Source organism: Dunckerocampus dactyliophorus, chromosome 5 (assembly GCF_027744805.1).
Source record: "Dunckerocampus dactyliophorus isolate RoL2022-P2 chromosome 5, RoL_Ddac_1.1, whole genome shotgun sequence".
Classification (NCBI taxonomy): domain Eukaryota; kingdom Metazoa; phylum Chordata; class Actinopteri; order Syngnathiformes; family Syngnathidae; genus Dunckerocampus; species Dunckerocampus dactyliophorus.
The window spans coordinates 10202356-10224805 of NC_072823.1; the positions used below are offsets into that span (position 1 = coordinate 10202356).

A 22450-nucleotide genomic window follows, 5' to 3' on the forward strand; every position below is an offset into this window, starting at 1 on the left:
AATCTCTGCTTGAAGACACTGAAGTTCTTGCTCTGTTTGTGCTGCAGTACGCTTTTCTATTTCATTCATCTCTTTCTTCAAGGCGTGTAATAATATCCAGTTTTTGCTCTCGAGTATATTTTCTGGGCCGGGAGGTGAGGAAGGTAAGGGGGTAAGGTAAGGGCAAGGGGGCTCTTCGACCACCAGACTGGCCCTATTTCTGATTTTGAATCCGTATTTCCAGGGCCAGTATCATTTCGCTTTGTTTGACATTGTTGCTAGGCAACCACTTTGAACTTCAGCAGTTATCTGGACTTGCTAGCAGCTATCAGCACCTGTAACTAGTTTATTTCAAGGAATCGTGCACGTCCTCTCCAGTCAACAAGGAAAAAAAATATATGTTGATCAACCACCTCGTCATCTTTGTTTTTACTAGAGCAACAATGAGTGATGCAATATGTGATCCAAGGTGCTAAAGCTAACTGAGTTTAAATGTCATGTTATTTGTTCTATTTCTAGAATCTTACTTGCTTCGTACTTTTTAATTGCCACAAAAGCTTTTATTTGAAAGCATTCAGCTTCATTGGCCTGTGAAGCAAAATACTGTTGTGTGGTCATATACTGTACATGATTTGTTGTATAGCTTGCTTGGTAATGATACGAACTTGGACCTCATTCATTCATTTTCCACCTCCTGCTGGAGCCTATCCCAGCTGACTTTGGGCGAGAGGCGGGATACACATTGGACTGGTGGCCAGTCATGCACAGAACTGATCTTTCTAGCCATCTGACAGGTCCATGTAAATCTTTTATTGTGCAGTTGAGAGAATGGGCACTGCAGATCTCTGTACATGTCCTGACGATGACCCAGTGTATTGGCAGGGTCTGTCCGGCTACAGCTGCATAACATATTCTCCCTTTTCTTTCTTCCAGTTCCAGTTTTGACCTTCGACTCAGCTGAATTGCACAAAGACCAAAAGATACAGCGGTATGTTTTAAGTCCCTCCTCAAGAAACTTGTTTGTGCTTTGGCATGAAATATTGAATCACACCTAACAGGAAGCAGACCTAGACTTACACGCTTACACACACGCACATACAGTCTGTCTGCTTGACATTAGAGTGTGGTTTTAATTTTAATCCATAGTTCCACTTCTCTCCACCTCCCACAGTGTGTGAATGGGATGCTGTGATTTTAATTGCTTTCTTAGCTTTAATTACACACAAGATGTAATTTTAGACTCTGGCAGCTTGTTAAATGGATGGTTTTATTGGTCTCGACGGTGCACAATAAGAAGTTAGTCATCTGCTTTCAGTGTGGACAACAAAGAGAAAAAGGTTTGGACATCAGGCTAATGAAACCATGCTCTGCAAGACTGCACTGTTTCTTTGCTGCCCACCGCTATGCCACCACTTTCAATTGACTCTGGTCTCATCACTTAGCATCTGCTGACAGCAACCCAGTGACCAGCCTATGTGGAAGCAACTGCTGGCCCGAACATAGGTGTTAAAGGCGGCCATGCAAAGCTCTCATGAACAGTGCAGATGTTTTCATATATGCACGTTTGTTGCACGTGTTCTTGTTTGCACAGTTTATGGAGGGTGTGCATGTATGTGTGAGTAATGTTAGGTGGAATCAATTAGAAATGCGAATTAGTCCTGGAGGCTGGTCATTGATCCCCAGAGTTCTTTATCACAGTCATGCTTTAGAAGTCTCTTTTTGGCAGCTTGCGGTGCCGCACAGGAGAGATGCTAGAGCGAGCTATTTGGCTCTCTGTCCCGTAAATCATACCATGACTCAGGAGAGCTACTACTCAGATGTATAAATCAAGGAGAGAGGGTTGTTGAATTTGGTTTGGTCTCCACTGTGGCTCTTTGATATCTCCCTATTGGTGAGTCCCATCCAGCAGGAAACTCCAGAGGCTGCTTAAGGACAGGTTGATGGAGAGAAGTTGAAAGGAGGCTGAGGAAAAAAAATAGACCCGAAGTAACACACAGAAGCAGGAAGACACATACTTAAAACACCTACTGATGTGGAAAAGAGGGAGAGAATGAGTTTTGAGAACTGGTTACCGGTCAGAAGAGGAGGATGAGAAGAATGGGGGTTACGATATGAGTATGAGAGACGAAAAGGAGGTAGAGAAGCAAGTCTGGGTCTGAGTGGAAATTTGAATGGAGTGGAAACTGGGCTGGAGGCCACTCAGCAGTTCCTCCAGAACACTGCCAGAGCAATTAGCCATCAGGAGTTTAGAAAGGGAACTGTTTGCCCCCAGACTTAATTCAGCAGGGGTTTGCTGGGATTTAGCCAACGTTTTAGGGCCTAATATGGGAATACTTTTATATCAATCTTCTTGTTTTTATGAAGACAAAGCCTGTCTGCCTTTTTATCAAAGTAGCTCATGTGAAGCAATTCCACTGTTTTCTTGAAGCAGTGTAAACACACGCATGTGCACACTTTTGCGCACACACACACACACACACACACACACACGCACGCGCGCACACACACATGCACACACAAGCTTGCTTTGCCCATCGCGCCAATAAAAAATGTATTTTATTTGCTTTTGAGAGAAAGCTGGGCTTTTTAAGTAACGTAGGATGTTTGAAAGATGTAAATACATTTAACAAGATGTGGTCTTTTCTGAGGGTGAGCTTTTTTAAAGAAACATGACCGTCTCTATTGCTTTTATATTTCAGTTTACCTCATAAATCTTTTATTTACGCTTTTCTTTTTTATAGCCTGTAATTTGACAGTGGGAAGGGTATTGTAGTAGACCTTGATGTAAAAATAACTATGCATCACATTATCCTATATATTTTTTCTTGCAACAAATGGTTTACAAGTGGTTTATTTGACATACCATCTCTTTACACACCTTTTAGTCATTTTGGAGCTTGAGCATTTGAAAATGGTTTCTTTGGACAGCATTACCTATAGGGGCAAGCAAACAGGGACGGGAGTACTGTGTCATAGTGGCCAGGCAGTAGCTGTACTGTTAAAGGCATTTGGGCCATAAAGCTTTGTTGTTTATGTAACCAAGAGAAAGCGGAGACTCCCTCATGGCTCCTTTTTAAAAAGCAGATGCCGAAGACAGTTTTGCTTCCACTTCTATTTTATGGTTTATTTGCTATGCAGGAGATTCTGCCATTCTTGTGGGACATTCCCCTTTACTCGCGTCGCACTAGGGATGGGTACCGAGTACCTGGGAATTGGTACCGGTACTCAACGGTACCAATTTTCAGTACTTTTGTGTGTGTTTATGTGGTAAGAAATGCTAATTTACTAATGCAATTATTATTATTATTATTTTAATGTAAGCTACTTATCTCTCGATATATAAACTTTAACAAATATATCAAAACAACATCCAGCGGTTTGCATTGTAACATCACAGTTGTTTCAGGATTTCTTCAATAACTTCAATTAAAACCCAGCTCTACGTACTTCTATTCCTTTCCTTTTCCCTCTGGAAAATGTGTGTGATGGGCGTCAAATGAGCAAAAGAGGATGGAGTAAAAATAAATAATGGTACTGTGCTGCCATACAAACTCCAAACGAAAGTGAGGTAAACATCTTTGCTGTTACTACACTACTACGAACACTAGTGACGAGATTGTGTGTCGAAAAAGGCAAAGCTACATGCTATTAGCTATGATCCTTCCTTGCTAAAGCCGTCGGCCTAACGGATAATGTAACTTTAACTCTTTCGTGTTGTCGTGTCATGTTTTAATAGCCTCGTTTACTCTTGCATGCACTTTGTCCCCACAGTGGTACGCAATTTTGCTTGCCAATGAGTAAATTGTTCATTAACAGGTGTGAAGTATATGTAAACTGTGCGGGACTGTGTGAAAAGAAAATTTAGAAATGTTCAAAATATATGGCACGCATTATTTCCATAAAATAGTCGCGAGTGCAACGTAAACGCACCGCAATGTACTGTATGCGCAAACAATGCGGGCGGTGTGTATCATCGCGTGTCTCATTCACATGAATGCATACTTTTGCACCACCTCTTGCAGCAATTCGAGGGGAATTCTCAAGTAATATCATTTGTGTGAAACGTTTTTTTATACTATTAGACACAAACCTGAATTTTATTTTATGCATGTTTTGGAGTACTGTAAATTCCGGTATATAAGCCGCACCCACTAAATTTAGAGGAAGAAAACGATTTGTACATATAAGGTGCAGGTGTGCACATCATAAAATGGGATATATTTTATGTTTTTTTATATACTTTATTGTATCTGTATTTGTTATTATTGTATACTATACATGAGTGGATAGTGTGTGTGTGTGTATACACATACATAGTGTTATAGCTAAAACACCATTTGTGCTGGAGTTATCACTCTGGACTTCATAAGAACCACAGTACAATGGGACCAGGCTGCCTTTGAGTCGTCATCAGAGCTTTGCAGGCTTTGCAATCTTGACCGTATATTTATGGTTAAGCCTGTCACGATAATCGATAAATCGAGGTATAAATTAAATGAAGCATGCTTTATTTATCCCTTGTTAATGACAACGATCTAACCCATAAAGTCCAACCCTTGGGTATAACAAAGGGATGTTGCAGTGATCAACTGTAAAAGCAAATGAGGAAATTGAAAGGGATTGTGGTGAACACAATTCATAGACAGCCTTGAATGTGGTTGTCAAAGGTAAAACCCCAATAGGATGAGCGCATGGATGATTGTGTTCAACCTTGTTGAAGTGTATTTACATATCTGAGAATGTGGAATAATTAAGGCTTGAGTCCATAGTGAGTCCTGTGGGAAGAGGCATATAACCAACCAGGTGCCCCAGGCTGGGATGTGTCTGTTGCTGCAATCAACCTGGAAAATATGGTGGCTTGGAATTTCTTTGACACGCTTCATTCGTATTTATACCACAGTGGAAATAACAACATAGAGTTGGTCTGGGGAAAAATAGCATTTTTTCCAGTTGTGAAATTAATTTACATTTTTTGTGTCCATAAAGGTTTCTGGTACAGATGTGGATAAAATTGCTGGTACCTTTTCTGTGAAAGAAAGACAAATGGTCACTGAAATAACTTAAAAACTTACAATAATAATAATAATAATAATAATAATAAAAACAACAAACAACTGGAATTTGCCAACGTGTATCTGACAAATCTTCTGGGAAACAAATTTTGAGCTTTTTTCCCACCACCACTATGTTTACAGACTCAAAAATTAAGCAAGCAGAGAAAAGAACACCATAGGATGCTTTTCTGCATCTGATGCAGGGGGCCATTAATATGTGCATGGTAGAATGGAATGAAAAATGAAGACCATCAAGGCATTCTGGAGCGAAATGTGTTTCCCAGTGTCAGAAAGCTTGATCTGCAGTCGCAGGTCATGGGTTCTCCAACAAGAGGTTGGCCCAAAGTCACAACTCTCAACCAATTTTCTTGACTTCAGTTTTGCAGTTTTTGTCTTATATATAATTTTTTTTTTTCCCAGTTGTGGTTTTTCTCTGTCAGGGGTTGCCACAGCAAGTCAATCTCATGATGGTTTTGGCTTAGTTATATTACTGTATTTTTTTTTTTTTATTTTTATCTGTCACAAAGATGGAAACTCTAGTTGACAAGTGCAAATGCTCCTTGTCAGAGGGTGGGAGTAGCTCACGCTGTCAGGAGTTGGGATTCAGAACTGGAGGGTCCAGGTGTGGAATTAAATGTATTTATATACAACAGAATGGAAATTGAGGTTTTGATTAATATAATAAATTCACTTTTTAGTAGTTATTGTAGTTCACAATAAGCTTAAAATATTTAGGTAGAAACTCAATAAACGTGTCTTGCCTTTATTGCATCATGGACATGAACTTAATTGCCAATTCAGGGTCTGAAATATTATTATACAGGGTTAAACCTGTGATGTATATGAATTTTCCACAGTGACGCAATAATAGTGTGTTAACGATGAGCCTGCATCTGCCGTCGTTTAAACAGCAGTCACTGGTCATTTCCTTGGCTAAGTGTAAGAGAGTTGTTGCATCAGTGGAGGAGGAAAAGGAAAATGAATGACCGATTTGTGTTTTTCTAAGAATCAGCATTTTGGGAGGACTTCCATTTAGGCCCCTGGACAGCCCCCCGCTTTGCATGAAGACTGACACATGCAGAAGGAACTGGTCTGGTCCGGTGGTGAAGGATGCCCTATGCTGAGGTTTATTTGCATGAACAGTATTTACAGATATATCTGTCTTTGTCCATTGTCCCCTTCTACAAAGAAAGACAAATGACAAAAATACTACAAAGCAACAGATAACCTGTTAGATTTATTCAGAATTAGCGATCCAATGTTGTCTGTGAACTACTGTACTTATTGTGTGGTCCATTCTGTACCATACACCATCATTGCATACATTATGTTTCATTGGGTTTTTCACTTTAGTGTGAGTGAATGAGTTTGGCAACAGCTGTGTGAATTGTTCAGTGATACACCTTAAGCAATGAAATCCCCAATGAACGGTCATAAAACCTATGAAATTAAAGTTAAACACACCATATAAAACGTTACAACTCTAAAGCAGTCAACAGTAGGAGAAGAGCTGCAATTAAGCCATTCATAAATTCACACATTTCTAGATTAATTTCTTAGCAGTTTTTCCACCCAATCTTTTCTCCTAGGCACTCACCTCTGTCATTATATTTTGATCTTAAAAACATGCAACTCTTTATGATGCTAAAATGTAGGGATGTGTACCAAAATTGCCGATATTAATGGTGGTAACCAGACCAAAAAAAAGTAGCTATTCTGACGCTCTTTTTAATCTCTATTGCCGACCTCATTTTGGCCAAAGAAGTGCTCAGTTCCAACACCGCACATATATTTTGCTGTCCGCTGTTCACAACAGCAACGCAACACTTCCTTATCAACCAATCACCATCATGGCGAGCGAGTCGCATTGACAAACAGTGGAATTCTGAACATCAGCATAACACAAGCAGGTCAAGCACATTCCCTTTGTTCTGCATGACTGATGATTTTGCTGTGACAATTATAACAAATTGGTGGCCATTTTATTTTGTATTGGTGACCTTATTTCTTAGTTCTAATTTTAGAATTATTGAAGGATTTACATTACTATTATTTCACAAAGTTTTATAAAAATAAAAAGCCATCGTTTTTGGACAGAATTTGTATGCTTCCCCTTTTTAAAGTACCTGTTTGGGAATCGTTTAAGCACCGGCACCATTTCAAAAGTACTGATTTGGTACCAGTATCGGTTAAAATGTAAACGATACAAGGGGTGTCCCGATCCAACTTTTTAATGTCCTATCCGATACCGATATTGCAGCCTTGAATGTCTCAGAATAGTCACTAACAGTAGGTAAAAACTAACCCATTTGTTTCTTTATGCATCTGGTGTATAGTTTTCTCTACAGTAGGCATAATATAGGATGCTCAAGGTGCTCAGTGATGCGTTTAAAACCGACATTACTCACCACCAACAGGGTTTGGCTGCTTGCTGTTATGGCCAAAGACTTCTTGCCGTCCCATGGAAGTTTGTCACACTTTGCAAATGTTTGAAACAGCAGTGGATGTTTGAGGGAGCCGTGGTCTTGCGAAAATCCCCGTTTTTTAGTGATGCTGCTCAAATGCGCAATGAGGTTGGTCGTATCAAACTCCCCCGATTCTATGCCACCATGTGTATGGCAAGTTTTGCAATCCTTTTCAAATTGTTTTTCAGACTTTAGCAAAAAATGTTGCTACACCGCCGATATCACTCCTACTTGTTGCTAAACACACTAGCACACGCTGGTGTTGTGATCACATGGGCTCTGCATGCTGAATCATACTGCTGCTGGATAGACGTGCTGGAGTGACGTCTGGAATGGACTGCTTGTAAGTGCTTGCTTAGTGAGTGAATGCTTAGTGTGCCAACATTGGAGATTTTAGATGCAGGCCGATATAATCCAATTTTGCTGATATCGGACCAATATCCAATATAGGATGGGATTCCTGTAGACACACGAGCTGATGTTACTAATGTAACAGTTTGACTGGTCCTGCTGACCCAAATATGTGTCAAGTTTTGTAATTTCACTTTGTTGCCTGTGGGATAAGGAATGCCATACTTCAATTGTTTTCAAACTTGGAATAAAATGTCCTGAACCGGTTATTTTTTTTGGCTCTTCGAACACTTTAGATGCGGAGACTAGCTGAGTAGTGTGTTTCCATCGCTGTCATTTGTTTTGAAGTGAGTGACTCATGCGCCTGCAGCAGTTTCCAGTCTCGTAACAGCATCGAACCTCTCGGTGAACCAATAACTGTTATCAAATGTAGGATAAAACATACAAATCCAGCATATTGTACCACATTTGATTGGCCGTCATTGGACTATTTTTATTTAAAAAAAAATATATATATATTACAGCAGTTTTTTAAATAAAATACAGTATTTTAGTTACTGTTTCTCCTTCCAGCGTAAATACTACTTATAGGGCTACCAAAAGTACTAATGACAGTGTCGACATACAAGTCAGTCCACCATTGTCAATAGTGGAATGATTTACAATGCAACCAAAAACTGATGAATGGCAGGAACAATTTCATGAACTGCCCTGGAGGTGGATACAAATGTCTCAATTTAATACGTAATGACATAGGAGCCACCTTTTGAAGGCTCTACTTAAACATGAATTAAAAAAAAATTGTTTTATATTCTTATTCGACGACAGTAGAACCTCGGTTTTTGTTATTAATTTGTTCCAAAGGGTCGATCTAAAAAGTATTTCTCCCCTTGTTGTTGACACAAAGCACTTTTAATATAGAACAGTTTCACTGTAGTTTTACATGAAGAAAACAATTGGAAATGCATATAAAGACACACTTTTACCTTCATTGAAGACTTGATTGTTTACAAAGTTGGCGATGAGGCAGCGGTGAGGGAGGAGGGACGAGAGAGCTTTCAAGCACGACACCATTGTACTTTGTACTTTTGTATTTAACATGAGCAGTTTATCTAATAATATGACAAATATAAAACCTTTTAAGTAAAATACATCTTCATTAGACATGTCAATTGTGGGCGTAACTTATCTTACTGAACAGTTTTGCTCTGATCAACCAGTCAGGACTGAGGGCTTGCCTCTTTGCTCTGATCAACCAATCAGACCTCAGGGCCTGCAAGCTGGCCCAGAGAAGTGAATCAGAAGTCTTATTGGTTAAAAAAAAAAGAAGAAAGAACAGCCCCATTGCCAATTATGTGTATATGACAGGGGCCAACACTCCCGATTCTGAAGACCCTGGGCAGATTACATTGATATGACAACACATAGAAGCTGAAATCTGATTGGACAAAAAAAGTCTACATACACTAAAGGAAGTACTGTAGCTAAGAAACACGAACACGACGAAATAAAGATTATAGATTGTTGGGAATAAATTAATATAATTTAATGCAACAAATGCTACAATTTAAGTTTTAAAATGTAGGTCAGTGCTTCTGGCAACGGTTAGGCCAGCAGAGAAGGCCTTGCTGGCCCTGACTGCACACCACTGGTAATGAGCAATCGCAACTCAATAGGAGTGTATGCAAGTAACAGATTTATGGCGTAGTTTTGTCAAGATTGTTGCCAATATTGAGTTGCGGTTTGATGCCGTTGTGTGCTGATGTACTGCGAGTTTGATGGATTCAGTGCTCACACGAAATTGCTCTTGCGAGAACACGTGCTTGAACAACTGGAACAAAACATTTTGACATCATCTCAGATAACCATGCATTTCCTTTTTTTTTTTTTTAAAGCTTGAAAAAACTGTTAATAAAAACACCACAAGAAACTCTCATTAGATAGACTTGGCACCAGAAATGTAATACTTTCACAACCTCTAATCATTGTACTCCAACAAGGACACGTGTTCAAATGTGTAAATGGCTTCGCCTGATGAACAGACACTTGCAAGGCTCAAACCTATAGTTTCATGTTTCCCTTATGGGTAGCAAGGCATAATTATGATTAAGGGATTGCACTGATATATTAAATTTGAATTTAGTATAGTTTATAATTTAATGCATAATTTAGCCAGCCTATGGCACGCTAGACCATTCATCAACCACACTCTGTTCAGCAATTGTCAATATGTTGCATTCATAATTCATTCATTCATCATGCTGGGATGAAGCATGAGCATCCTCGTCTCAAATACCACGTCCACACCAAGTGGTGCAGTTCAATTAGGCTAGCTCAGTTTTTGAGTTTTTTAGAACTAAAAATGCTATTGAACTGTGAACATATGATGAAGTCGAATCGAATTTAGTCAAAAAACAAATGAATATCTTCACCGTTACACAACTCTTGATCAGTCATGGTATACTGAGTAACTGTCTCGCTCCAAATGTGGTCTAAGTAAAATATAATATATTGTATATTAGGGATGTCAGATATTGACGTAACACTTAGATGGGTTTTGGTTTTTCTGCCGATAATCTCGGCATGCGAGTGATGACATGCTCCACACAGAAACAAGCTGTCCACGATCTGGAAATATTTCCAGGTTTTGCCTCTGGATTGTAGATATGTGTAACTGAGGGTCTTAATGACATGTATATATGTATATATGTACAGTATATAAACACAATGTGGAAAAAAATCACAAAATGACAATGTTAGAAGGTTTATAAAGCACTACCAAATCAGGGACTTGGCACTTCCTTCTATGTTTAGACCTCATCTCTGAATTCCCCATTATGCTTTATTTCTTCTAAGTAGTTTAGTAGTAATAGCCATTTTTCCTGGATTCAATCCTCTTTTGCTGGTCCGGCTCTCACTGTTTTGAGCTGTTATATATAATATGATGTTATGATCTGTTTCATATTTATTCCCTCTCTTTTGTGCTAGACTTTATGTGTCAGCCTCAGCTTTCTCCATCACAGCTCCAGCCAGCATAGCACATTGAAGACTTGGTCTGTGGGTGGGAAGCAGTTGCATGCAAGGCACACTTTAGGCCACGTGCTGTGGGCTTTTCTCCTCTATAAAACCTCTGTAGTTTTTCTCTCCCTCTCACTCCATTTTTCTTTCCTCCATCTTCACTCTCCCTTTCTCTCCTTGCAGTGGGGGGAAAAACTTATGGTGTGGTTTATTTGTTCTGGTTTGGTGTCAGTTCTCACATGTCCTTGGCAGGCTTTCATACCTCCATGACAGTAGCCTGGATTGAGAGGGATTATCATGATATAGTGTGCACGTGTGTGTGTGTGTGTGTGTCCCTCATGACAGTTCACGCCGGTGTCTTTGCAACGTTGTGTGATTCAAGGTCAGAAAAGGACCATGTGTGGATCCTGTGTGTGAGATACAGCTTGTCACTGTTACTGTTGGAGTAGCAAAGTGCTTGACTGCCAGCGCCTTTTCCCTGCCACAGAGCTTTGTTCTCCAGCATTCCGGCTCATCTCGCCTTTTCTCCCCTCTCCCTCACCTTGTGTGCATCTGTCTTGTTTATCTTTCTCCACTGGGAAAAAAGCTTACCGACCTTGTCAAAAGGAGCATGAGGCCAAAAATTTGACTGGCGATTTGAGGGGAATGAATGAGGAGACAAAAATGAGCAGTGGCTTTGGGAGATGAAGTTTAAGTGAAAGGCAGAGTGCAGCCGAGCTGTTTCCATCCAACTCTTTCCACTAATCCTAAATTGCAGCCACTGGAAGACAGTGTCCTCCTCTGAACATGTGTTCATCATTAATCTACCCATTGTGAGAGAAGGCCTGTTTTCAACAGAGAGAAAGATGAGACTGTAAAGAAGTTGCCCTTTAATCCTTGCTATTATTCACATCACATTTAAGGACATACAGTGGTTATGTGGATGAATGTATGTTTAATGTGATGCTCTGGTCAGTTATGCAAGGGGAAAAAAATCATCCGAGCCTGTGATGGACACTATCGAACTAAAGCATTATTTGTAAGTGCAGTAAGGGTAATAAGGCAAATAGGAACTATAGTTTTGTTAAGTATAGCAGACTTCTTTCCAACCATAATTGGAGATTTGGTAGTAGTATTTTTAATATTTGAGTCAGCAACATTTTATAAAATGTTTCTTCTCATGACTCTGTCTGGTCCCGTTTCTGCTCCATAAGCCCACGTATGGGGGGTGGGGTATAGAGGGATGCAGGTGCTGTTCCAGTGTTGGGAGGCACATGAAACATGACAGAAAGCTCCATTAAATTTGTGTCCAAATGTAAAACATGTCCCAGGTCAAAGTGGTCGCTCATAAGGATCACAGGACTCCCTTGTTAATTTTTTTGGCAAAGGGGAGGGAAACAAAGGGGAGTCTTGGCCACTGGCATGTTTCCAAAAGGCACATTTTCACATTTTATAATCAGGTGCAATGTTTGCAAGTGTAGTGCAAAATAAACACTGTATTATGCATTGTTAAAATTTGATGGAAATAACCTTTTAAGCTAGACAGCACTGTCCCACAAGGTCAGGTCTATCAGATTGATGCAGGTTCAGATTTTGTGTTTTTATGAATGGAAAAGCATAAAGAATCAGTACTTTCACACTTTTAATGGTAAATACCCCAAATTTGGTCAATTTCAATTGCCTGTGTGATGATCAGAGCCTCCATTCATTTCTGTGAAGGCTTGCTATTAGGCTAAACCTAATGAAAGGACCGCATAGACACTGAACGTCCAGCAGGGCTGTGAGCCTCAAGTAGCAATCCAAATATACAGAGGTATTCTCAAACAACGCAGGTCTGCCAACGACAACACTCATATTTATTTATGTATTTATCTGGATTTCCTGTGTACTTGTTGAGATGTTGGGCGTTGTGGGCCATGCTATCTGAGGCCCATTTGACAAGTCCTGACCAGGCTGTGCTGTGTTGCATTAAGGCTGCATTATTTATCCTGAGGACTCATAATGATGCGACTGTCCTGTCGGCCTGGCAGCTAAGCTCGGATATTCCCACTAGGAATGTTGCAGCAGAGGCATCATAGGGGGTTTTCACTCTAAGTATTTGTTGTTTTCAAGATTGTGTTCCTCTCACAGGAAAAACATTCTTCAAACAGTACTTTTTTGGTACTAATGGTAGTTTTTTTTGAGCTGCTCCCAAGGGAAAGGCAAAAATGTAAGGATCATTTTCTTCCACGTCAAGTTATGTGCAATAAGCACCTTGAGCTCTGTAAGTCCTTATGTGATTGGCTTCTTTAGCTTCAGACCATATCGTGTTGCTTTTATTATATATTTCACATTGAAGAATGCATGAACTCTGCATTCACTACTGGGGCATGGAGGTGCACAGAGCAAGAGAGGAAGAGCTTGGTGCATCAGAAGTGTATGCCTATCAGTATAACTAAGGGATAATTCGAGGCAAGTGTGAGCCAACCCTAATTATAAGCTTTATCAAAAAGGAAGGTTTTAAACCTACTCTTAAATGCAGACATGCTGTCTGTCCACACAAGGCGATGATATCAAAAATAAAACGAGTAATAAGTCAGGAGACTAAAGATAACCACTCCAATGGGACTGTGACAGAAGAGTCTCATTGTATAACACACTCTGTTTTTTAAAAAATGGGCACATTTGGTTACTATCATTATACAGTCAAACCTCGGTTTTCATACATCAGTTTTCTTATAATTCCGGCCCTTGACAATTTTGCCTTGGTTTTTGTGCATTGTCTTGGTTTTTGTACACTGTCTTGGTTCTTGTACAGTATCGCATGTATCAGACTAATTAATTTACCTTGTCCAAGTGCCAGTACTTGGATAAACAATGTGAGAAACATTATTGAATTCAATCTTGCCAGGATGTATGGGAAGTCCGCATAAACAATAAGTCCCATCCATTCATCATTTATAATTATTTCATCCTTTTCTGCATGTAAAACTCTATATTATTCTCTAACATAACATTTTGTTAATGTTTTAGGGTGTCTGGAACGGATTAGACTTACATTATTTACTATGGCCTTGGTTTTCGTACATTTCGGTTTTTGTCTGACAGGTTGGAACGAATTAATAACGAACATTGTAACTTTATCACCTAAATAGACTAGCGTGCTGTATGTTTTGTGTGCTGTCAATTGCTCAGAGACAAATTGAGTTTGCTGCATTATTCAAAATTGTTGTTCCCAGAGTGTTTCCTTATTATTATAGTCTTCGTGCGCGGCATGGTTCAGGTGGTAGAGTGGTCATTTCCCAACCTGAAGGTTGCGGGTTTGATCCTCCATCCTCTTGTGATCGTGTCGAAGTGTCCTTGGGCAAGACCGTGAACCCCCAGTTGCTCCTGATGCTGCGTCATCAGTAGGTAAATGTGCTAGCAGCGTCAAAGGGCTTTGAGTGCCTTGGAGGTGAAAAAGTGCTATACAAGTGAAAGACCATTTACCATTCAGTAGCAAAGGTTCCAGTCTGCTGTATAGAGGCAAATATTTCTCAGCATATTCTTCTAATGCTGCATGGATTTGTAGAGCAAGGTTTCCATTTTCAACAGGAATGAACCCACTCAAGAAGTAGTTCCATCAGCGGCTGCAAGAAAGAAACGTCCTTTGGGATGTTTACATCATAGTCCACTGCTTTATGTTTCAGTATAAGATCAGCGTACATTGCCCCTGAAGGAGCATGTATGAGGGAGAAGTCATAACCAGATAAACATGCTGTCAACCTTGGTTTTTTTTTATACAAATACTGAAATGAAAAAGCTTCTATACATTTAAAACATGTATGAAAAGATTATGTCCCCTTTTTTTTTTTTTTTTTTTTGTAAGGGCCTGCAAAACACAAAAGCAGTTCAAACAGTCTTTTCTTGCCGCTGGGAAAAAGAAGAGTTGCCAACCCAATGATTACATAGACTTAACTGCAGTAATTCATATTCAGTGTAGTCTTGTACATTTACATAATACATTTTCCCGTCAACATCTTTTGCACGCTAAGAAGAAATTTGTCTTTCTGAACCAAAAGGACTTCAAATAGACCCTCATGGCGGAACAGTAGTTTGTTTGTGTTGCTCAATAATGCTTAATCAACAATCCAAATCAAAGTATAGTCTCTCATTATTCCAAGGAGCAAGTCAGTTTGGCACAGTTTGGTTTTGAACAGGAACCTACTGAAACAACCACATATACACACACACACACACACACACACACACCATCTACAGTGCAGGTCCAAACATGTACACGCACACACACACACACACACACACACACACACACGCACACGCATTCTGTCAGTCCAAGTAAACGCCAAGCACAGCAGTACACATGAACTAATTTACAGTTCACACAGACATTTACTGCATGCATCATTTGAATATAATAGTGGGGTCTTGTGGTTCAGTTGAGTAACGTAAAGAGAGATTATTCATGACTTGGAGAGGGTGCTGGATACTGCAGAGAGCCATCTTTATTTCATTAGGCAGGATAGGAATAGTTCCACAGGGCCTGAAGGCATTCATTACGCTAGGACTGAGCTCTGCATGGATTCTATAGTAGGCATAACACATGCATGAAGTTGGGTCACAACTGCAGTTCCTCATTATTGGGGCTTTCCTTTTCAGACACTTCATCAAGGAGGGAATCCTGACCCTGTGTATCCTCCACAGAAACATGCAAATGTTTATGTACTGTGTCCTCATGGCACTCCCAGTATTTGTTGCCTTATTGCTTTTTGTAGTTTTTCTCAACACAGCTTTACAGTGCTTTCTCAGTGATGAATGACAGGAGCTGGGAAGTGTTGTTTTTTTTTTTTTTTTAGCTTATTAATTTATTCCACTTCGGGCCAGAGAGGTTATGAAGAGACACATGCTGTCAGGGCGTGATGGATGAGCATCTGTCACAAAGCCATCATGAAATTAATAGGCAGTGCAGTGAGCATTGGAAGCAGAAAGCACAGCTATTGTAAGGATGGTAAGATTTGATGATGCTCTGGGTTAGTGACTGTATTCATAGTGATCAAAAAGGACAGCAGGCAGCAGGGGCTCAGGTCAAAGCCAGGACAAATAGACTTAGAGCTACACTCAAAGTGGGCTGAATACTTCAGATATTTGAACAGCATGATGCTTTTGCTTAAAGTTGTATGGCAGAGTTATTGAAGTTATGGCAGTTCTGTTACCGTATACCACGGACAATACTGAAAAATCTTGCCAGCAGATGTGGTCAAGACCACTGAGACAAAGAGACAACATGTTCTTGATTTAATTGGCTTATTTGATTAGGAGAGTTTTATTTAGTTCTCCATCTGATGTCAGACCCGGGATGTAATGGAGAATGAGTCAGAGAGCTGGAGTGAGAACTCCAGAAAGAACAGCAACAACACCAACTTTGTCAGACCGCCTCACTTTTAGAGTAGCCATATAGTTCTGCTTTTCATTTACTTGTAACTCATCATTTTATGTCTTGGCTGCAATTTGCTTAAGTTAATTTTCCCGAATCAAATTGAATGAGTGTGCATGGTTGGGTGTCTGGTTGAGGTTAGTTTTTCTCAACAAAAACAAAATGACAGAGAAACCATCGGCCGAGCATACAGTTCTGCTTTATATTAATGTGCTACCCATAGTCTTAGTCCTAGCCCACAACTCGAATACATTCATTCTTGACAAATGGTCTGCTGATTTTGTTAAAAAAAAAAAAAAGCAGAGCATTAATGAGGAGTAGCAAAGATCTTCTGTCATCGTTTTGGGCTGATGAGACGATTCAAGAATATGGGGAAAGTTGAAAATTCAGCAAAAAGCTATGCTATTAAATTGTGACATCAGTGTGGTAAAACCATAACTCACTGGTTGAGAAAGTATCTGTTGGATTTGTGTGCACTCTTCTGGTACTTATTTGAGACATGGCAAAGCTTTGCTGTCCACACACTTTTCAAGAAGACTAAAACATATGTTGGAGTTTTTATTTTACTCAAATCAAATGGTCTTGTTTGTGTTTGATGCTCTGATCTAAATTACTTTTTTTCTCACTTTACTGAATGTTTTCAACACCTCAATATATTTATATGTAAAAAAAACAAAAACAAATTCTGCACCTCAATCTTTGGGCAGTAGACCAGGCAGGAACCACAACCTTGTGAAGCTATTAATTTATGATTTAAATGCCTGACAAGGTTGTGGTTCCTGTGCAAACTACTGGCAACATAGCTCAGTTTATCATGGTGGGCACATCAAGAAAGCACAAGCAACGGCGGTGTGATGTCTGTGCTGATAATAGTTGGAAGACATCAGATCCTTTTACTTTGGGATAGATAGGAAGAAAACGGAAAATGTGGTTCAGGATGCATACTGTGGTGTCATTGGGGATACAGTAAGAGAGGTGAATCTCGGGGGCAGAGGTGGAAGGGTTCCGGCAAGTTAGTTTCCTTCCAGCATCAAAGCTGATTGCAGGCCACATTGAGGAATGAAGCTCCCGGGAATTCCAGCACATCATCCCTCAGCCATTCTTTAGTCTAAACCTTTGGAAGGTTCACGAGCCTCATCGATCTGCTGGGTTTTCAAATGTCATGAAAAGCACATGGTGGTTGGCGTAGAAGATAACACTTGTTCAGGTATTAGTTTGCTGCTGCCAAATGAATTAAGTTTTACAGCACATGTAAACAGCATAGTATCAACATCCTTTCATTTTCCTGTGGTTTTGAAGTCATATGAGATGGTTTAACACAAGAATCTACATTTATAGGGACCTGCAGACTGCTGAAAATCCAGTATCTGTGATAACTGATTTATGGTCAGGTTAGCCTCCATCCAGATATTATTTTTTCCTCAATGATGGCTCGTTGCTATGGTCAAGGAGAAGCTTTTGTTTTACTGATCGATCAACATTCCTAACTTCAACTATGGCAAAAGGCTTTGTGTAGGGACCACCAAGACAAGCGCAAGGATGCAAGTGGTCAGCCGCAGGGTGAGGAGCTTGGTCATCAGAGAGGGACTCATCGTCCAGCCGCTGCTCGTCTTTATGGCGGTGACTCAGGCATCTATTTCATTTCATTTCATGCGTACCAGTTCCTTCTTGATGAGGTGTTCTGAGCATATTTCCCCACACAAACGTTAACATAAATGATAACGGCATTTCATTCACATTGTCAATTTCTGCAAGATTCCACGTTTTAACAGTAGACACCGTTTTCATTGGCCAATTTCGCGATTCCGTCGGCGATTCCCTTAATGCGGAAATTATAGGGTCCTAAATGTTTGGCCTTTCTGTCTCACGGAAACCTCTGTTTCAAGGCGCAACCAACATAGCAGAAAGTGACAGTGTCAACTGTCAGGGTCTGAAAAAGCTCGTCACGTGGCGGAGTAATGGTTGCATACATATATGGACATTTCCGATCAGAAGTTTACAAACTCATCATGGGAGTGAATGGCGTGAATTTCTAGTGTGGAATCATTATACTGTACAATGTGCATGTTCAATGATTTTTAAAAACAAGAATTAGGTGAAAAATTTTAAAGTTTTGAATTTTCTCTAATTTACACAGGGTCAAAAGTATACAGAGTTTTAACCCTCACTAATACTTGAAAGTCAAATGACCCTTAGGAAGTTTCGCCTTGACCAGATGGTTGTTGTAGCCATCAAAAACCTTACAGTATTTTCCGGACTATAAGTCGCACTTTTTTTCATAGTTTTAGTCCTGTGACTCATACTCCGGAGCGACCTATGTTTTTTTTCCCCCCACACAGACAGCTACGAGAAGGCGCTCTAGGCTTGTGTACCAGTATCTGCTACTCCTATCATTCCTGTACCACTGAAAATTTACAATGTAAACGTCGGCTTATAAAGACAACTGAGAAAGACGGAACACAAATCTTGGCCTCTGATTTAATATTATTTCCCCCCAAAAATGGGACTTGTAGTCCAGTGCGACTTATGTTTTTTTTTTTTCTTCTTCATTGTGCATTTTTGGCTGGTGTGACTTATAGTTCAGAAAATACGGTGTATACTGTATATCTTTGACCAGTCTTCTTTGCAGAATTGTGAGTCCATTTCAATTATTTTATTTTCTGGCACAGACCTGGCTTTCAAGCGTAATCAACAAATGTTCTGGGTTGAGATCAGGTCTTTGGGAAGGGCAGTCCTGTACAAAATTGCTGGAAAAAGAACCGCTTAATAAATCCTCCTCCTTTTTCGAGCCCTTTGCAATCTTTAGAAGTTGTTTTGCCAGTATTTGCCAGCGGGGCACAGCTGATGTGGTTGGTTGGGCCAGGTCTTAAGGGCTGCTTGGGGGGGGGCGTCATCACATTCCAGTAGGTGGGATGTGGTCTGTACTGCTCCACAGCTGCATTTGTCTTCTGTGTGATAGTTCAGTTTTTTTCATCATAAATCATTAAGCCGTTGTTTTAGAATATTTTTTAGAGGATCGTGTTCAGTCGGCACACAGAATGACACAGACACATCAAGGTATTTTAGCCTAAACAAGGGCGTATTTATTTAAGCATCAACACACAAGATATATGATTGCAGCGAAAAAGCCTCTTACCTACGCCAACAGAGTGGAGAGCCAACACCCGTGGAAGAGTTCGCGTCAATCGGCTGGGCGTTCGATCACAACCCGCAGCAGACTCCGTCTAGGTGTTTTCGCTCTCCCCTCTTTATACCAGTCTGTTCGTGCGAGCGTGAGAACGGGGTGGCCGGCCCCGAAACTCAGGCATTCGCACGCAGAGTTACTATTTTTTAACAAGCACCTGGTAGGCAAGGTCAGCAGACATACAGTGGGAAGTGAATATTCAGAACAACATAAACCCTTTCTCACATTCGTATCAAGCACCTGGTAGGCAAAGTCAGCAGATATACAGTGGGAAGTGAATATTCAGAACAACACAAACCCTTTCTCACATTCGTATCAGTGAATATTCAGAACAACACAAACCCTTTCTCATATTCGTATCAAGACCATAACAAGATACAGTGGGAAGTGAACCCTTTCTCACATTCGTATCAAGCACCTGGTAGGCAAGGTCAGCAGACATACAGTGGGAAGTGAATATTCAGAACAACACAAACCCTTTCTCACATTCGTATCCTGGGAAATGGATGTTCAGAACAACACAAACCCATCACCCTTTCACATTCCACTCTTGATGTTCTGAACATCATTTTCCTCAATTCATAAAATCTTCATTATTCATCATGTTCCCCTCCCAATTATTCCAATTAACCAGATCGTGTTGCACCTTCTCAAGTAAATCCGCCCGTGTGTCACAGACAAATTCACCCCAGCATGTCAAGTTGACCTTTTACAACACATCTGTTGAGGTGAAAACATCACATACCCGCCCTTCCTACTCAGCCGTTAATCAGATATTCAAGCCCACGATGAGCATAACAAACTTCTGACCGGAACTGTAAATCATTGCCACAGTGCGTCTGTGTAGGCTCTCAGTCGTACAGGAGTTGTCCATCGAGGAAAAGGCTTCTTGAGACGTCATCTGTACTTCTGTGTAGAAGGTGTCGGACGTTTCGCTCCTCATCCGAAGAGCTTCGTCAGCAAACTAATAAGTGCTGGTAGCTTAGGCCTTAAATACAGTAAGAGTGGGCGGAATTGGTGTGCCAACACCCTCCTCCTATTGGTTTGTTACACTAAGCCTGGGCGGAGCAGTGGTATAATCCTATCCTGTTATTCACACCTACGATAAAAGGGAAGTGTCGCTCCCTGAATTGGGTATGAACGACTCTGATACTGGCTTGTTAGCATCTATTGTTCTGGCTCGGCCCTGCCTTCACCTCATTTGCAAGACTAAGAGCTGTGGGTTTTGGTCTCAGTAACCTGCTGAACACAGGGTCCAAATTAAACCTCAAACCACCATTCCGATTCAATGATGGGTTCTGTTGTTTGACAAAAATAGCTTCCTTTACTCCTCTTTCAAACCATCTGTTTTCTTTGGCCAAAATCTTAACCTCGCTGTCCTGAAAAGAGTGATTGGTAGCTTTCAGGTGTAGATGTACTGCTGATTGAGGACCACTAGCATTGTCCCTGCGATGTTGATAAAGCCTTTTTTGGAGCATTTGCTTAGTTTCCCCAATGTAGTGCTCTTTGCATTCCTCATCTTTACAGTGGATGGAATAGACCACATTGCTCTGTTTCTGGTTTGGAGCCTTGTCTTTAGGATGCACTAATTTTTGTCTCAGGGTATTTACTGGTTTGAAATAGGTAGGAATTTTGTGTTGCCATAAGATCCTCTGGAGTTTTTCGGAGACCCCCGCTACATAAGGGACTACCACTCCTCTCCTTTTTGCTTCTGTGGGCTTTTGGGTTTCTTTCCCTACTCTCTTCTTTTGACATTTGTTAAAAGCCCACCGTGGGTACCCACAGGTTGAGAGCGCTCTCTGGACATGTTGTGTCTCCTTTTTCTTTCCCTCAGCACTAGTTGGTATTTGTTCCGCTCTATGTTGGAGGGTCCTAATAACCCCTAGTTTATGTTGTAGTGGATGGTTTGATTCAAAAAGCAGGTATTGGTCAGTGTGTGTGGCCTTTCTAAAGACCTCTGTAAGTAGCTGTCTGTCCTTTCCTATAATTACCTTGCAGTCTAAGAAGGCTAGTTGGTTTTCTTTAGTGTCCTCGCGAGTAAATTTGATATTGGTGTCCACCGCATTGATGTGATCTGTGAAAGACTGAATTTCTTGTTTTTGATTATGACAAAGGTGTCATCCACGTATCTAAACCAGTGCCTTGGTTTTGTCCCTGAGAAGGATGTGAGAGCCTGTTCCTCCATCTCTTCCATGTACAGATTCGCCACTATGGGTGAGACTGGTGAGCCCATAGCACAACCATGAATTTGTCTGTAGAATTTCCCTCTAAACTGAAAATATGTGGTGTTAAGGCAAATTTCCAGTAATTGGCAGATGTGGTCAGCACTAAGTTTTGTTCTCCGATGCAGAGTTGAGTCCTCGAGCAGTCTCTTCCTCACCACCGAGACTGCTGCTGAGGTGGGGACAGATGTGAAAAGTGAAGTCACATCATAAGACACCAAAGTTTCCTCTGGCTCCAATCTGAGGTCTTTGATGCTCGCCACAAACCCTTTTGTGTTCTCTATATGATGATCAGTGTTGCCTACCAATGGGGATAAGACTGTTTTTACATATTTCGCTACATTGTACGTGGTAGAGTCAATGCTACAGACAATGGGTCTGAGGGGAAACCCTTCCTTGTGGATTTTTGGAAGGCCATAGATACATGGTGTAGCCTCCCCAGGGTATAACCTATGATACATCTGTCTGTCAATTAGTTCTTCCTTCTCTAACTTTTGGAGACAGTGTATGATTTCTTTCTTATACCTACTGGATGGGTCCCTTTTAAGTTGCTCATATGTGTTGGCATCACTAATTAGACTTGTTATTTTTTCTTCGTAGTCCAATGTGTTGAGAACCCATTGTCTGTAGCATTGACTCTACCACGTACAATGTAGCGAAATATGTAAAAACAGTCTTATCCCCATTGGTAGGCAACACTGATCATCATATAGAGAACACAAAAGGGTTTGTGGCGAGCATCAAAGACCTCAGATTGGAGCCAGAGGAAACTTTGGTGTCTTATG

General features: G+C 40.5%; 1 protein-coding gene across 6 annotated transcripts in view; it reads left to right on the forward strand.

Annotated features, from left to right (window-relative positions):
• Window positions 1-22450, forward strand: part of LOC129180923 (zinc finger protein 469) — a 217306-nt gene that overhangs the window by 46648 nt on the left and 148208 nt on the right. For 4 of the 6 annotated variants that reach the window (XM_054775310.1, XM_054775313.1, XM_054775311.1 and 1 more), the window contains one exon: window positions 913-967. The exons of the other annotated variants lie outside the window; for them this stretch is intronic. The gene's annotated coding sequence lies outside the window, so the exon portion shown is untranslated. The remainder of the gene's footprint in view (window positions 1-912; window positions 968-22450) is intronic. 6 annotated transcript variants of the gene reach the window in all.